Source organism: Salvelinus sp. IW2-2015, unplaced genomic scaffold, assembly GCF_002910315.2.
Source record: "Salvelinus sp. IW2-2015 unplaced genomic scaffold, ASM291031v2 Un_scaffold3837, whole genome shotgun sequence".
NCBI classification, from domain to species: Eukaryota; Metazoa; Chordata; class Actinopteri; order Salmoniformes; family Salmonidae; genus Salvelinus; species Salvelinus sp. IW2-2015.
Genome location: NW_019945111.1, coordinates 12535 through 31358, shown reverse-complemented (window position 1 = coordinate 31358; position 18824 = coordinate 12535). Strand labels below are relative to the sequence as shown.

Sequence of the window (18824 nt, the reverse complement as noted above, 5' to 3'; positions counted from 1 at the left end):
AAAAGAGAGAGATAACATGTATCTTTCATCAAAGTTTATGATGAGTATTTCTTTATTTGACGTGGCTCTCTGTAATTACTCCGGATATTTTGGAGGCATTCTGAACATGGCGCCAATGTAAACCGAGATTTGTGATATAAATATGCACATTATCGAACAAAACATAAAGTGTGTGTAACATGATGTCCTATGAGTGTCATCTGAATGAAGATTATCAAAGGTTAGTGATTAGTTTTAATCTCTATTTCTGCTTTTGTGTGACTATCTTTGGCTGGGAAAAATGGCTGTGTGTTTTTTTGGATTTGATGGTGATCTAACAAATATGTTGTGTTTCGCTGTAAAACATTTAAAAAATGGACACGATGTTTATCTTTCATTTGCTGTATTGGACTTGTTAATGTGTGAAAGTTAAATAAAGAAAATATTTTTGAATTTCGCACGCTGCCTTTTCAGCGGAATGTTGGGGTGGGGGGGGTGGGGGGGGGGGTCCGCTAGCGGAACGTGCGTCCTAGAAAGGTTAAGATGAGTCTGGAAGGAGAGTTTACAGTCTAGCTGTATGAATGAATATGTATGAACTTTCCAATTTGTAAGTCGCTCTGGATAAGAGCGTCTGCTAATGACTTAAATGTAAATGTAAAATGTAGCCAGACACCTAGGTATTTGTAGTTGTCCACATATTCTAGGTCAGAACCGTCCAGGGCAGTGATGCTAGTCGGGCAGGCGGGTGCGGGCAGCGAACGGTTGAAAAGCATGCATTTGGTTTTTCTAGCGTTTAAGAGCAGTTGGAGGCCACGGAAGGAGTGTTGTATGGCATTGAAGCTCGTTTGGAGGTTAGTTAACACAGTGTCCAAAGAAGGCCCAGATGTATACAGAAATGGTGTCGTCTGCGTAGAGGTGGATCAGGGAATCACCCGCAACAAGAGCGACATCATTGATATTATACAGAGAAAAGAGTCGGCTTGAGAATTTAACCCTGTGGTACCCCATAGAGAGTGCAAGAGATCCGGACACAGGCCCTCCGATTTGACACACTGAACTCTGTCTGCTAAGTAGTTGGTGAACCAGGCGGGCAGTCATTTGAGAACCAAGGCTATTGAGTCGGCCGATAAGAATACGGTGATTGACAGAGTCAAAAGCCTTGGCAAGGTCGATAAAGATGGCTGCACAGTACTGTCTTGTATCAATGGTGGTTATGATATCGTGACCAGCTCGGAAACCGGATTGCACAGCGGAGAAGGTATGGTGGGATTCGAAATGGTCAGTGATCTGTTTATTAACTTGGCTTTCGAAGACTTTAGAGAGACAGGGCAAGATGGTATACAGTGGGGCAAAAAAGTATTTAGTCAGCCACCAATTGTGCAAGTTCTCCCACTTAAAATGATGAGAGGCCTGTAATTTTCATCATAGGTATACTTCAACTATGACAGACAAAATGAGAAAAAAGAATCCAGAAAATCACATTGTAGGATTTTTAATGAATTTATTTGCAAATTATGGTGGAAAATAAGTATTTGGTCAATACAAAAAGTTTCTCAATACTTTGTTATATACCCTTTGTTGGCAATGACAGAGGTCAAACGTTTTCCTTCACAAGGTTTTCACACACTGTTGCTGGTATTTTGGCCCATTTCTCCATGCAGATCTCCTCTAGAGCAGTGATGTTTTGGGCTGTTGCTGGGCAACACGGACTTTCAACTCCCTCCAAAGATTTTCTATGGGTTGAGATCTGGAGACTGGCTAGGCCACTCCAGGACCTTGAAATGCTTCTTACGAAGCCACTCCTTCGTTGCCCGGGCGGTGTGTTTGGGATCATTGTCATGCTAAAAGACCCAGCCACGTTTCATCTTCAATGCCCTTGCTGATGGAAGGAGGTTTTCACTCAATCTCACGATACATTGCCCCATTCATTCTTTCCTTTACACGGATCAGTCGTCCTGGTCCCTTTGCAGAAAAACAGCCCAAGCATGATGGTGTTCTTTGGATGCAACTCAGCATTCTTTGTCCTCCAAACACGACGAGTTGAGTTTTTACCAAAAAGTTATATTTTGGTTTCATCTGACCATATGACATTCTCTCCAATCTTCTTCTGGATCATCCAAATGCTCTCTAGCAAACTTCAGAGGGCCTGGACATGTACTGGCTTAAGCAGGGGACACGTCTGTCACTGCAGGATTTGAGTCCCTGGCGGCGTAGTGTGTTACTGATGGTAGGCTTTGTTACTTTGGTCCCAGCTCTCTGCAGGTCATTCACTAAGTCCCCCGTGTAGTTCTGGGATTTTTGCTCACCGTTCTTGTGATCATTTTGACCCCATGGGGTGAGATCTTGCGTGGAGCCCCAGATCGAGGGAGATTATCAGTGGTCTTGTATGTCTTCCATTTCCTAATAATTGCTCCCACAGTTGATTTCTTCAAACCAAGCTGCTTACCTATTGCAGTCTTCCCAGCCTGGTGCAGGTCTACATTTTTGTTTCTGGTGTCCTTTGACAGCTCTTTGGTCTTGGCAATAGTGGAGTTTGGAGTGTGACTGTTTGAGGTTGTGGACAGGTGTCTTTTATACTGATAACAAGTCCAAACAGGTGCCATTAACACAGGTAACGAGTGGAGGACAGAGGAGCCTCTTAAATAAGAAGTTACAGTTCTGTGAGAGCCAGAAATCTTGCTTGTTTGTAGGTGACAAATACTTATTTTCCACCATAATTTGCAAATAAATTCATTAAAAATCCTACATGTGATTTTCTGGATTTTCTTTTCCTCGTTTTGTCTGTCATAGTTGAAGTGTACCTATGATGAAAATTACAGGCCTCTCTCATCTTTTTAAGTGGGAGAACTTGCACAATTGGTGGCTGACTAAATACTTTTTTGCCCCACTGTAGGTCTATAACAGTTTGGTTCTAGAGTGTCACCCCTTTGAAGAGGGGGATGACCACGGCAGCTTTGCAATCTTTAGGGATCTCGGACGATACGAAAGAGGTTGAACAGACTGGTAATAGGGGTTGCAACAATGGCGGCAGATAGTTTTAGAAATAGAGGGTCCAGATTGTCTAGCCCAGCTGATTTGTACAGGTCCAGGTTTTTGCAGCTCTTCAGAACATCTGCAATCTGGATTTGGGTGAAGGAGAAGCTGGGGAGGCTCGGGCAAGTAGCTGCGGGGGTGGTGGGGGGGAGCTGTTGGCCGGGGCAGCCAGGAGGAATGCATGGCCAGCCGTAGAGAAATGCTTATTGAAATTTTCGATTATCATGGATTTATCGAATTGAGCTCCTGTTTCTATTGATCATCCTTGAGATGTTCTACAACTTGGAGTCCACCAGTTGTAAATTCAACTGATTGGACATGATTTGGAAAGGCACACACACCTGTCTACATAAAAGGTCCCGCAGTTGACAGTGCAGGTCAGAGTAAAAACCAAGCCATGAGGTTGAAGGAATGTCCGTAGAGCGCCAAGACAGGATTGTGTCGAGGCACAGATCTGGGGAAGGGTACCAAAACATTCCTGCAGCATTGAAGGTCCCCAAGAACACAGTGGCCTCCATCATTCTTAAATGGAAGAAGTTTGGAACCACAAGACTCTTCCTAGAGCTGGCCGACCCAGCCAAACTGCTCAATCGGGGGAGGCCTTGGTCAGGGAGGTGACCAAGAACCCAATGGTCACTGATAGAGCTCCAGAGTTTCTCTGTGGAGATGGGAAAACCTTCCAGAAGGACAACCATCTCTGCAGCACTCCACCAATCAGGCCTTGATGGTAGAGTGGCCAGACGGGAGCCACTCCTCAGTATAAAGGCACATGACAGCCCGCTTGGAGTTTTCCCAAAAGGCATCTAAAAAGGACTCAGACCATGAGAAAAATATTCTCTGGTCTGATGAAACCAAGACTGAACTCTTGGACCTGAATGCCAAGCGTTACGTCTGGAAGAGCAACATGCTGTGGGGATGTCAGAATCGAGGCAAAGATGAACGAAGCAAAGTACAGAGAGATTATGATAGAGAAATGAACATTAAACTCTGGCAACAAGTTTGGTGACATTCCTGCAGTAAGCATGTCAATTGCACACTCCCTCAAGCTTGAGACATCTGTGGCATTGTGCTATGTGACAAAACTGCACATTTTAGAGTGGCATTTTATTGTCCCCAGCACAAGGTGCACCTGTGTAATGATCATGCTGTTTAATCAGATTCTTGTATGCCACACCTGTCAGGTGGATGGATTATCTTGGCAAAGGAGAAATGCTCACTAACAGGGATGTAAACAATTTTTTCCACAAAATTTGAGAGAAATAAGCTTTTTGTGCGCATGGAACATTTCTGGGATCTTTTATTTCAGCTCATGAAACCAACACTTAACAGGTCGCATTCATATTTTTGTTCAGTATACATTTAAAAACTTGAGCTTGGATTACAAAATAAATCAGTTGGTGTAGCACTTTCAAGGCACAGTGGAGCATGAATTGAAATAATTTGCTTTTCTATTTTACTGGACTGACGGTACATGCGTCTGATGGTCATGGTGCTTTCAAGACAACTGGGAACTCAGAAAAAAAACGAGGTCAAATCATGACGTCAGTTATCTTCACGTCGAAAAGTATGCGGTCTTGAAAAATGCAAGAGTTTGACTTGGAATTCCATGTTGGATGACCGTTGAAACTATTTCCCCAAATCCCAGTCGTCTTCAACGCACTGAATTCTGAGATTTCCCGAGTTCCCAGTTGTTTTGAACACAGTTTTAGTCTCAGAGGAGAGAGAGAGAAGCAGAGGGTCCATCTCTCACGGTCCCTGCGCTCTCCTACATTTCCTCCAGTGAGAATGACCTGTTGGCGAAACTCAGTCGCACTGAATCTGCATCATGCACAAATTCATGTTGTTCCTATGACCAGAGAAAGTGTAATATTCCTTGATATTAAAATTAGACACGATGAGCTGCTAATATAATAAAAACGCAGGACTATCGATTTGGACCGAGGTAAAGACGTTTCAGGTTGGATATTCACGCTTTCAAACGTCAATAGCTTTCAAACCACTTGAGCACAGACTCCAATAAGTGTCAGGTGTTGGAAAAATTGTGCACAACATTGCACAGGTCTTATTTTCACGATTTGGACATTAATTCACTTTGCAAAGCAAATAAACATGTGGAAATGTGAGCAGCATTTTGTAATTATAGTTGAATTAGTTAGGGAGCGTAAACAAAGTACGACTTTTTTTTTTTACATTTGAATTTCAATAGCTCCTTGGTCATGTGACCTACATCAGTGGGCCTAACATTGTACACCCTTTAGTTCATCCATGTTCCTCACACAATTTTACATGAATTTTCAATGTTTCTCATTTCAATAGCTCCTTGGTCATGTGACCTACTGACCTCAAACAAGGTTCAGAATGTCCACGACTACCCTTCTATACTGCACACCCTCTAGTCTGTCCATTTTCATCTCACACAATTTTACATGAATTTTTCAAACTTACAAATTTCAATAGCTCCTTGGTAATGTGACCTACTGACCTCAAACTACTTTCAGAATGTCCATGGACTGGCGGTGACAGGCGCCGCCCTTCTCGCGGATCTCCCCAGCTACGGCGCTCGCCGGCCCCACACATTGTAGGTGGGGAGGTCTCTACGCTCACTAGACTTGAGGCGGAGACTAAACCCATTGGCCCCGCAGTGATAGGGCATTGCATGGATCTGGCTCATGCCCTATGAAGTGGGGAGAGGTATCTCCAGCTTGTCTGGGGAGGGAGGTCTACATCCGATGTGGGTAGTACCATCCACGCCCATTGATTTGCTGCGGAACCATAAAACGGACGGAGAAGCCTAGGTTCCCACTGGGCACGSATCCAATGGTGCGTGGGATTATGACTGAATGCCTCCAAGTCAGAATCCCCCCGAAATGTAACGATACCGTAGCACCGCGGATCTTCGGTTGGCCAAGGATAGCCTGCCTCTTTGACAGGTGAGTAGAGCCGTTCGTGACTGGGTTGGGGTGAGGCCGGATGAGTTGCTGCCCCTCTCCTGATGCGCACCGCATGTTTGTGGGGAACCTGGTGCTAAATCAACGGGTCAGGGTTTCGTACATAGCAGAGCAGCACACTAGCTGCGATCTATTGAAAGTCAGCCCTCGATCCAAGCTTTTGTCGAGGACGGAAGGCGTCTTCCTCTACCATCCTCTTTCTATACTTACGGGTTACCAGGTGCACGGAGAAGGGCCAGAGACCACACAAAGAGTGTGAGAGCCCAGGCATGCGGGTAGAAGGCATAAGACATTGGGCTCTGGATAGGTAGGGGGCTAGGTGGTTGCCCATCCGCCCGGGCCCATCCTCTGGTGGGACTGAGTCAGGTTGGGACTCGCTGTGGGAGTCAAAAGGTCACCAGGTGCACAAGGAGGTCTCGCCCAAGGCGGGGGGCACTCAGAGTCCGGGCAGGGGCGGACGGACTCGGGCTGGGGGCAGCACTCAGGCCATGGAGGTTGGAGTGGGGATTTAGTCTGAGCAGAAAAAAGCAGGCGGGTCACCAGACTTCCACAGCGAGCCTGTTTCGAATTACCACATGCACAGAGCCTGTTACGCGTTACCATGCGCACGTGGTTCCTGACAGCGGGACTTTAAACCTCTTAGTAATTCCAGGGAGTAAGCTTTACTAGCAGAACAGGCAAATTAATGTAAAATCATGCGAGATGAAAATGGACAAAGGGTGTGCAATGTGTAGGCCCACTGAGTGTACATTCTGAACCTTGTTTGAAGTCGATAGGTCACATGACCAAGGAGCTAATGAAATTCAAATATGTAAATAAATAATATAAAATAGTGCGAAATGTAAATCGACAAAAAAGTGTGCGCAATGTGTGTCTATGCCATCAGGTTAACCAGTTAACGTTTTAGGAGTAATGCTTAAAGAGCTATTGAATTTAAAATGTGATTTGTCACCATGTCGACGGTCCCTAACTGCTGTTGCTAGACGTAAGGAAAACTACAGGCGAATATCCAACCTGAATCTGTCTTTACCTCAGTTCGACTTGGCTACTCATTCAATGCAACTGCAGCGCAAGTGAAAGTAGGGAGAAGTCGTTTTGTTTTGTAAGTGTTGAATAAAATCAGTGTTGACAGTGCTGAATAAAAGGTTTTACATGAACTCGCTCATAAAAACAGCAGCTCTTTATTCTTTGACAGTCTCTGTGGTCATGGTTTTAGAAGTTATTACAACTTACATAGGCTAGTATCAAACTTTGCTGTGGCCTGAGTCGTGGAAGCTCTGTGATTTGAACTATCTGATTGCACTCGATTTAGCCACAGATCTCAGACAAATGAAATGGTTCAAAATGCTTACCCAGTCGGCAGGGCTTCAAGGAGTACAAGTTTGCTTTCGACTGGTTGGTGACCACTACTCTAAGATACAACATCAAGTATTGTGCAGCATTAACAAACCTGATTCAGTCTTTTTCTTCTCTTCTTTTTTCTGGTGTCCAAAATCTGGTTTCAGTTGCTGTCTCTGCCTTATCTCTTCACCATACATTTCTCTAGTATAGCAGCATGGGTCATTTTCRGAGACCATAATGTTGATCTTCTCCAGCAATGACATCATCTCTGTTGGATCATTCATGYGCCTGTCACAGGTGTGATACCTGCCTCCACATCTGTTAATCAACTGCTTGAGATCACATTTCTTGTTCAGGTCATCATTCAATGTTTCACAGTCCTGCTTTTTCTCATAAGTGAAAAGAGTCATTGAATAGTTAAGAAGACATCTTTCTCCAAGTATTTTTTTGATCCAATCTCCTCCCATCTTGTCAGTGGTGACATACTGACCCAGTGGTTTGAGGAAGATRAAAGCATTGATTCCCTGTACATCCAGGGGATTTTGCAAAGATGTATGTTCCAAGCCCAGCATGTTGATGACCGTGATGCGATGTCCAAATAAATCATACATTCTTGGTGCAATCCGTGAGGCTTCCGCTTCATCTGCTTCTGAATAGAGGACCTCCTTGTCAAGAAAGAGATTTCCAGGTTCAGTTTTCACAGCTTCAGGATCCCCAATCAAGGCTATCGTCAGATCAGGTGTCACTGAAAGATAATAATAAGCAATGGGAGACAAGATAATAATCTGTATTGTAAATGAACCATGCTATGGGCTATTTTTGCTACATCGGTAGATTATTAAATGTCAGTAGAAGTTCACTCTTTTTACACTGTGGGAAACTCTACCATGCCCGTTTTAGATGTGGTCAACTTACGGTCATTTTGTTCTCTTTCATTTCCTTTCATTTCAAGGACTTCAGGTTCACTCTGTGGAATTATTTACATGTATTATGACATTTTATAATTTATATACTATGAAACAATCAAATAACCATTTATACATAGTACAAATCATTTTAGGTATCTTGTCCCCCCCATTTGAAGAAGTCATATTTGGATTAAAAGTAGTCAAAGGTTTAGTACTTGGTCCCATATTCCTGGCACGCAATGACTACATCAACCTTTGACAAACTCGGTTGCATTTGCAGTTGGTTTTCATTGTGTTTTGGGTAATGTTTTGCCCAATAGGAACTGAATTGGTGAATGATTAGGTTGCAGGTAGCCTAGCGGTTAAGAGCAAAAGGTGGGCCAGTAACTGAAAGGTTGCTTGTTTGAATCCCGATATGACTAGGTGAAAAATCTGCCGATGTGCCTTTGAGCAAGCTCCAGTACATGGCTCTGGATAAGAGTGTCTGCTGAATTACAACAAAAAGTAAATGATTACTGGAGTAATTGTCTTTCTAAGTGAGTAGATAAGATGTTTCCGAACACTTCTAAATTATCCTGAACAAAAATATAAACTCAACATGCAACAATTTTACTGAGTTACAGTTCATAAAAGGAAATCAGTCAATTGGAATAAATTCATTAGGCGCAAATTTATATATTTCACACAACTGGGCAGGGGTGCAGCCATGGGTGGGTCCTGGCAGGGAATAGGCCCACCCACTTGGGAGCCAGGCCCAGCCAATCAGAATGAGTTTTCCGTCACAAAAGGGTGTTGTTACAGACAGAAATAGACGATTCCACAGGTGAAGAAGCTGGATGTGGAGGTCCTGAGCTGGCGTGGTTACACGTAGTCTGCGGTTGTGAGTCCGGTTGGACGTACTATAAAATTCTCTAAAATGGTGGCTTATGGTAGGTGGCTTATGGTAGAGAAATTAACATAAAATGCTCTGTTTGGCATTCCTGCAGTCAGTCCGCATGCCAATTGCACACAAAATTGTAAACAAATTTGTGCACAAAAATGTATGGAATCGCGTATGGAACATTTCTGGGATCTTTTATTTCAGCTCATGAAACCAACACTTAACAGGTCGCATTCATATTTTTGTTCAGTAGAATTATGATAATGCCATGATTWAAAAAAAATCATGAATGAATAATGTTGAGACAAGGCTACAGAGGACACAACAAAACATGCTTACCTCTCACCATTACCAATAACAGGAGAGGTTAGCAATTGGGGGGGGGGTATGATCTTTGTGCCTCTGTACTCATCCATGGTAGTTGAATGTAGAACTCTTTAAAAACATTCTATTCTTATAATTAAAAAAATGACAATACAACAATTCGAAACACAACCATAACAAACTGCAAATGCATCCAACAGAATTTTATAGGTCCAAGCTTGATTGTCATTGAGTGCAAGGAATATGGATCCAAATACTAAACTTCTGACTAGTTTAATACACTAAGTGAATGTCCAAATACTTATGACTTCTTCAAATAGGGGGGTGGACAAGATACAAAGTGCTTTCATTTCTAAACGGTAAACATAAAGGTTACTTGACGTAACCCTGGTTCTCTGATAATATGATTTAGGCATCGCACTATGGGGTAACACCTTCTAGGAGGCAGGGTCAGGAAGCTCCAATCACACGTCTGTTGTAGACAGACAAGGAGCGTTGGCAAATAGTGGGGAACCCAGTCCTTATAAGGCGCATCGTCCCCTCTAGCGTCATTTCAAGTATACGTTTTCTTCCTTACGCAGAGCATGAAGGGAAACGCGGTGAGAGACCACACATTATCAGAGAACTGGGGTTACGTCAAGTAACCTTACGTTCTCTTTCAAATGCTTGTTCGGTCTCACTATGGGAATATAGCCAACTCCCGTAGCGCTCATATACTCTCTGAAGCCAGGGTGTCTTGACAGAGTCAACCTCAGAGGCCCCGACACTAAGCACCATGTGCACTAATGAGGGCGCAGTGGTATCCATCAAGTCAGTACACCTCATGAAGGTACCCAAACGTGCCACATTACAGAACTCTTGAACAGAGATGTCTTTAACAGGGACGTGAAATGGGGTCTGGGGGGAAAAAAGCTGGAAAATTGTGTAAGTTACCGTGAGGGGGAGGTCAGGATGAGGCTGAAGCACTTTTAGCTTTTTAACACCTGAAACAGCCATTTCCTGCAATCCAACAGGCCTGTCCACAAGGGGGCTGGATTTAAGATTGAGAATTAGGCCTATGGATCTATGAATCAACAGAATTTGACATTATATTTGGTTTTTCAACCAGGGGTTGACAGTCTAATAAGGACAAGCAAAATAAATGCTTTCGAAAGCTACATAACCAAAAATAAACTGTGAAGCTTTGTCTTTCCGACATGTCTGTAAGTCGCTCTGGATAAGAGCGTCTGCTAAATGACTTAATGTAATGTAAATGTCTTGAATGCACTTACACACACACCAATAGTCAGTGTTCACCCGCTCATCGCTAGTCTGAGTACCAGTCCATTTAGATTACATTCCACTCCTTCTCATTGCCAAAGAGACTGGTACTCAGACTAGCTAGTCCGGCAGTGCTGCATAATATGGCCGTTTCCTCTTTTGTGTCTGTCGTCACTCAGTCGTATCAGCAGCTTGCCACCAGTGTCGGTCTTGAATTTAGTTAGCTACGAACTGTTCGATTATAAATCACCATTAGCTGTTTACAGGTTTATGAACCAAACACATTTCCATCTACTAGGCTTGATAACATTAGCTAGATAATATTCACACACAGAAAAAAGTAATATATTTGACTCATCCGAGTTAGCTATCTGTTGACATTCACCTCACTGGTCAAAATGTGGTTAGCTAGCCATTGCAGCAGCAGGTGTCAATTATACATGTTTTCTTGTCAATCACTCAAGCAAGCGCCTGCTGCCCGTCAGCTCTCGCAACAGCTCAGGTCTATCAACATTTCTGACTGTGCAAAACAGGACCGCTGGCAGTGAAAATCATAGAGTTCACTTTTTCGAGAGGGAAATAAAGTCTTCAAGAACCCTAGGCAACGCAATAGGAAGCTCAAGCTTCTGCATGAATCACATGGGTCACCATTTTACAACGGAAAATCCAGAATTCCGGTTTAACCCGGAAGAATCACATCCCTGCTTTAAACAATGCCCATGACACAGCCATACACCCTTTGGCGGTAGTAAACCCCTGCTATTATATGTCACTATAATAGCCTCACTATCCAGTGGGATAGACGCTGGCGAGAAATGGGCCTCCCTGAATAGGGAGGTGCCCAAGAGGCAGATAGCTGTAGTTCATTCACAGGGCTCCTGTCCTATCCATGTAGATGCGCAAAGTACGCTCTGGACAAGTGGTGGAGACGCTGCTCCTCCATGGAGAAGAAAATGGTGGGTGAAAGGCTAACAGCTCTAGAGTGAGGTAACAGTAAGCACTGCTGACTTTAGCCACACAAGCGGGGTTAGGTTGAAAGGTAACCTTGGATAACCCTGGGGTATATTGCAGGCATGAGTGGTGGCAGCGCATTCACCCACCTGCGGATGTAAATGCTATAACTATAGCTGTTTAAAATGCGAGAAATAAAATGCACACTTTCCACTGGCAGCTGTGAAATGGTCTCAAGTAAAATAGACAGGCCCAGGATGGGACGATCTGCTTGGACACCATCCCAGTACGGGGGGAAAAATATAAAAAAACATGGAAATGTATCCACTCACTAAGTCGCTCTGGATAAGAGCGTAAATGTCAAATGTGTACACCTACCTGTGGCTGAAAAGCTGCTATAGGAGATTCCAACAAGACCGTCAGGGCCTGGAATGGGACCATAGGACTGAAGATATGAGTGTATAACGTAATCCCTCCTTAGAGTAACCTACTAGAGGGAGGCTTCCCTCGTCATTGTTCCAGCACCGGCCGATGACAGCTAGGACCACCAACAGTCTAGCAAGACGGCTATGGAGCGGGACGATCTATTAGAGACATCACCATAGGGATAGGGAAGAGAGCCCGGGTTCCAGGTATGAGACATGAACATCCTACATATGGTGCTCAATGGTGGCTATGGCTTGAGCTAGCTGAACAGGTGAAGGGTTCCTGCTGTGTCTAACAATCTGGGAGCCAGTCTGCTAGATGAAGGGAGCAAACGCGTCCTAACGGTTGCAGGTTGTTAGTGCAGTCAAAATCCCACTATTGTAGGATAGGGTGGAAATGACGTTGCAGGAACACTTAACCAAGTGGATGGAGAACTTAGTGACCAGCCCAAGGTGTTTATACGAGCCTAGTGGCTCACTTTTGAGGATTAAGGCCGGTTTGAACCTCCTGGGATGTGTTCCGTATTTCTCTTCTCCTTAGACTCCCCTGTCATTATGCCCGTTTCGAAGGGATACGCTAGAAGAGGAAAGAATACACTGTGTGAGGGTGAGCCAAGAGCAGTAAGTGGTGCAGCCTAGTAAGTATAGTTTGCTCTCCGGCTAACCATGTTGCTCTACGGGCTGAAAATCTCCCACGACCGTAGTACCGAGACTGATCAGCCCTAGCCAGCGAGGGCACTGGTAAGTTAAATGAAGGAAGAAGTATTGCTTCTCAATGCAGATAGAAAAAGCTACCCGAATGAGCTAGCTCTAAGCATGTACTTTCGCTATTACACTGCTAGCTGAAGAGAAAGTGTGTTCTTTGCTGCGTGGGCTAACCAAAATCTCAAAGTCTCTTTTCCATTTTACACCTCAGTGGGAATGAGCAGCACGAAGCAGGTAACTGTAGTGGGCTGGTAGGATGAAAGCCGTGTGGCGCCAGCTTGGCCAGAGACTGAGAAGTAATCTTTTTCCTTTTGGTAAAAGTACTCATTCCTCTCGACGAGAAGCTGATATCCTACAAGTCCCCCCGTGTTCGCCTGTGAATAGTTTAGCAGGAAAACAGTGATCCAAGTCATGCTGAGGAAAATATACAGGAGGGGCTTGCCAAATCCGTAAGGAAGAAAACAAAAGTGAAGATAGAGCTGATGGTGCCTTATAAGGAGTGGGGTTCCGCACTATTCGCCAACTCTCCCTGTCTGTCTACAACAGACGTTTGTATAATTGGAGCTTCCTGACTCTGCCTCCTAAAAGGCGTTACCCCAAAGTGAGACTGAACAAGTATTTGAGAGAGAACTGATATGTATGAAAATACCCTCAAATAAAAAGGTGATATTTTGTACTGCTGCCTCAAATTAAACATTTGATCTCAAATCCAAAATGCTGGAGTAAGGAGCCAAATGTTTTACATTTTGCTTCACTGTCCAAATACATATGGAGGGGTGTGTATATGACTATCAATACCTTTTTTATTACTACATTATTTGAAGAGTAAACACCCAACCAGGGCTACAGTTAATATTCCTCACTGATTCTCCCCTCTGTGTTTGAAAAGCAATGTTCACACATGGCATGACATTTTCATTGAGGTGTAGCTACAAGTGGGTATTCTTAAGCTTTGGTCAGTTGGATCCTCCAGGTCATCATCTTTTCTGTCTGATTCCACTTGACATTGAGGGACATGAGGCTGTATCTCTGAATCATGTGTTGCTGTGATGTTGCTTGTATTTTCTTGAGCATCTAAACTATGTTCAGAACAAACCTGTTTATCTCTCTCAAATTCTCCTGTTGACAGTGGGTTAGAAAGCTCAGGTATATTGTCAGTCTCTTCCTCTACCTCCGTGCTGGCTTCAGATTCCATTCTCCTCTGCAATTGAAACAAAGAAACATTATCTTCCCAATGTTGAAATGCATAAAGGTCATTCAGTGTGAAAATGTATAACACCATGATTAATGGATTAATCTCCTACTGCAACAGTTTGGGCCAGTACCTATAAAAGCAAACTCAACAATATATTTGTAGTCTGACATATAGATGTAGGATCTTAATTTGATCACACTGTTGCAGGGGAACTGTCCTGCAATGCAGAACATTTAAAATGTGTAGGGTATTTGAGGTTTAAAAAGGCTTCTGAAGTTTGTAATTTCCACTTTAATTTCAGACTTGATTTTCCTTTAAAAAATGGATCAACCCCTACAAAAATGTCTATTAATTATAATCCACATAATTCACATTTCCTCTTTCTGCAAGATCATTTTCCTTCTGTAGCAAACTGGCTCAAATTAAGATCCTACATCTGTACAGTAGAAGTATTCATATCCCTTGGACATTTGCAACATTTTGTTATGTTACATCCTGGAATTAAAATGTATTTAATTGTAGTTTATATGTTTTTGTTGTCATTTGATCATGTCAATCTCCCACACTGTCAGACTTTGCATCGAAAACTTTGTCTCCATGGCAAAAACCTGACGTTTCATTTGGGTCTTTTGCCTCAAAAGATGTACTGAAAATCAAGAAAAAATGATTTTGATATGTGCACCCTGCTCTCCTTCACACTCAAATCTGTCAGACAGGATCATTTTTCTCCTATTATGTTTCAAAATAGGTTCCTCTTTACTGAAGTCTGTAGCCTACAGACAGGTACTCTCTTCCACAGACACTAGATATGTCACAAATTGGATGAAACCTATTTCCATGCAAATATCACAGTGCCATCCGTTTTGTCACCAAAGCCCCATATACTACCCACCACTGCGACCTGTATGCTCTCGTTGGCTGGCCCTCGCTTCATATTTGTCACCAAATCCACTGCCTCCAGGTCATCTATAAGTCTCTGCTAGGTAAAGCCCCGCCTTATCTCAGCTCAGTGGTCACCATAGCAGCACCCATCCGTAGCACACGCTCCAGCAGGTATATTTCACTGGTCACCCCCAAAGCCAATTCCTACTTTGGCCACCTTTCCTTCCAGTTCTCTGCTGCCAATGACTGAAACGAATTGCAATTTTTTTAAAATATAAAATCACTGAAGCTGGAGACTCATATCTCCCTCACTAACTTTAAGCATCAGCTGTCAAGCAGCTCTCAGATCACTGCACATAACCCATCTGTAAATAGCCCATCCAACTACCTCATCCCCATACTGTTATTTATTTTTGCTCATTTGCACCCAAGTATCTCTACTTGCACATTCATCTTCTGCACACCTATCACTCTAATGTTTGATTTCTAAATTGTAATTATTTCACCACTATGGCCCATTTATTGCCTTACCTTACCTCACCTCATTTGCACACACTGTATATAGACTTTTTTCTATTGGGTTATTGACTGTATGTTTGTTTATTCCATGTGTAACTCTGTTGTTATTGTTTGTGTCGCGCTGCTTTGCTTTATCTTGGCCAGGTCACAGTTGTAAATGAGAATTTGTTCTCAACTAGCCAACCTGGTTAAATAAAAGGTGAAATAATTATTTATATATTTTTTTAGAGATGAGATTACAGAGCAAGATCATTTTTGTCAATTGGCAGCCAGGCACCAATGATCATGCCACCAGCATTCAAATTAAGACCCACAATATTTATTGAAAGGAGCATCAAGCTCATCACCGTACACTTTCACCTCCCTGTGAAGTTCATCATAACTTATTTAATTTGTACCCTAATAAACTGTGCATGCTTTTCCAAGTCATATTGGAGTGGAGTGAAATAATGGGGTATAAGAGGAAAACCAGCTCATTGTTCCAAGTGAATACCACACAACATAGCATCATGTGACTGCAAGTTTATTATATCAATATTTGCACATAAAAGCAAGTCCACTACAATAGTCACATAATTCATTTTACCGACACAAAAAGATTTTACCATGTCGAACAAACTGTCAACATTTATGAAATTGTACGACACTCGTGTTTCCATCACACCACACTTTTTTTTTTAAAATGCGGCATCAAAAAACTGAGGGCTACAGGTGTGGAGCATCTGAGCAAAGTTAGGCCAACTACTCCAACTTCATGCCATCCACGTCATTCTCAGTAATACCCCAGACACATCTAGTACTTGGGCTGGTGGTCCCGTCACTGCTGAGCTGGAGGTAATCCAACAATGGTCTCGCAATGCAGGGCCCAATACAACAGGCTCTGCAGTGGGGCCGGTTCTGAGACACAGACAAAAGCGGATCACCGCTCTCGGCCACTGCTCCCCCTGCTGACCACAGCAGCAACCCAAGCCATCATGACCTGAACCTCTCCACTGGACATGAAGGCCCCAGAACAAAGATAGCTAACTTCGATGGGACCGAGGATTGGCAGTCTTAACTGCTGCCATTCGAGTGACAAGCAGACATACATTGCCTTCGGGAACTATTCAGACCCCTTGACTTTCCCCACATTTTGTTACGTTACAGCCTTATTCTAAAATGGATTATATAATTGTTTCCCCAGGCAATCTACACACAATACCACTTAATGGGCAAAGCGAAAAGAGGTTTAGGATTTTTTGCAATAATAGAAAATACCTTATTTACATAAGTATTCAGACCCTTTGCTATAAGACTCGAAATTGAGCTCAGGTGCATCCTGTTTTCATTGATCATCCTTGAGATGTTTCTACAACTTGATTGGAGTCCACCTGTGGTAAATTCAATTGATTGGACATGTTTGGAATGGCACCACCTGTCTATATAAGGTCCCACAGTGACAGTGCATGTCAGAGTAAATACCAAGTCACGAGGTCGAAGGAATTGTCCGTAGAGCTCCGAGACAGGATTGTGTCGAGCACAGATCTGGGGAAGGGTACAAAATAATTCTGTAGCATTGAAGATCCCCAAGAACACAGTGGCCTCCATCATTCTTAAATGGAAGAAGTTTGGAACAACCAAGACTCTTCCTAGAGCTGGCCGCCCGGCCAAACTGAGCAATCGGGGGAGAAGGGCCTTGGCCAGGGAGGTTATCATGAACCCGATGGTCACTCAGAGAGATCTATAGTTCCTGTGGAGATGGGAAAACCTTCCAGAAGGACAATTTTCTCTGCAGCAGTCCACCAATCAGGCCTTTATGGTAGAGAGGACCCGGGAGCCACTCCTCAGTAAAAGGCACATGACAGCCCGCTTGGAGTTTGGCACCAAAAGACTCTCAGCCCATGAGAAACAATATTCTCTGGTCTGATGAAACCAAGATTTAACTCTTTGGCCTGAATGCCAAAAAAGTGTCACGTCTGGAGGAAACCTYGCACCATCCCTAACAGTGAAGCATGGTGGGTGGCAGCATCATGCTGTGGGGATGTTTTTCAGCGGCAGGYACTGGGAGACTAGTCAGGATCGAGGCAAAGATGAACGGAGCAATTACAGAGATCCTTGATGAAAACCTGCTCCAGAGTGATCAGGATCTCAGACTGGGGGGAACGTAAACCTTCCAACAGGACAACGACCCTAAGCCCACAGCCAAGGCAATGCAGGAGTGGCTTCGGGACAAGTCTCTGAATGTCATTGAACCCGATCGAACATCGCTGGAGAGACTTGTAGCTGTGCAGCAACACTCCCCATCCAACCTGACAGAGCTTGAGAGGATCTGAAGAGAAGAATGGGACAAACTCCTCAAATAAGGTGTACCAAGCTTGTAGCGTCATACCCAAGAAGACTCGCTGCCAAAGGTGCTTCAAAGTACTGAGTAAAGGGTGCGAATACTTATGTAAATGTGATAAGTTTGTAATTTTTAATAAATTAGCAACAATTTCAAAAAAACGTTTTTGCTTTCTCATTATGGGGTATTGTGTGTGTATACTGATGACGGGGAAACTATTTTATCCATTTTAGAATAAGGCTGTAACGTAACAAAATGTGGAAAAAAATCAAGGTCTGAATACTTTCCAAAGGCACTGTATGGATGGAATAGTGCAGAAAGAGTGGATATGCTGCACGAGAGGGGCTGCCATTCGGAATGTTTGTTCCCTTCCTGAAAACATGAGGATTACTCCTTCTTTCAGGAGCAGCTGACGCAGCGCTTCAGACGGCGTGACCCTGCAACCCATACACAGCGAAAGCTATAACAGAACAACGAGTGAACAGCAAAATAGGTTCGTCGCCTGACCACTTCCGCCTACCCTGGCGTGGAGTTGGCACTGCAAGACCAGCTGATCGCTGATGCATTTCTCAAGGTTCTGAAGAACACAAAAGTAGGCTATGAGGTCATGAACAAGGACCCCAGCTCACTGGTGGAGGCTTAATAGCTAGCAGAGGCCCATGAACATAACTATCGAGCCACATTGGGATGTGAGCTTGATGGGAAGAGCAGGACCAGGCGCATTGCTTGGGCGGACAAAGGTAATGTGACCTGCAACCCACCTCCAGCAACTCGGAGAGTTGAAGCCCTGACCTATGAGACAACTGATCAGATCATTGCCCTCATGCAGAAGATTGAAAACATGCAGTCAAAACTCAACCTCCTCCAGGACAAGAGGCAGGGACGTCAGCCATCACAGCAGGGAAATAGGTCTATTCAGCAAGCCCTGCTCATACTGCTGCAGACCCATGTTCTCGCAGTGGAGAAGATGGACTCTACAGACAGGAATGGTCTCTTAGCCCAGTCCGTACACTGACACTCAGACTCACGAGGATGCCAGCTGGGAAAATAACCATGAACTAATTGCAACTTGCAGACTTGTTTACGTGTTGCTGTGCGTTTTGTGGCCAACCTTACTTTGCTACCTGACAACTTTACGGGTTTTACTTTTTAAT

General features: G+C 43.7%; 1 long non-coding RNA gene across 1 annotated transcript in view; it reads right to left on the bottom strand.

Moving 5' to 3' along the window:
* Positions 1-7200: 7200 nt before the first annotated feature.
* The window catches only part of LOC112076555 (uncharacterized), a 22811-nt gene continuing 11187 nt past the window's right edge, over positions 7201-18824 (bottom strand). The window contains exons 2-4 of the long non-coding RNA XR_011477789.1: positions 13851-13955; positions 8217-8268; positions 7201-8046 (exon numbers count right to left, since the gene is read on the bottom strand). This is a non-coding gene — a long non-coding RNA (uncharacterized lncRNA). The remainder of the gene's footprint in view (positions 8047-8216; positions 8269-13850; positions 13956-18824) is intronic.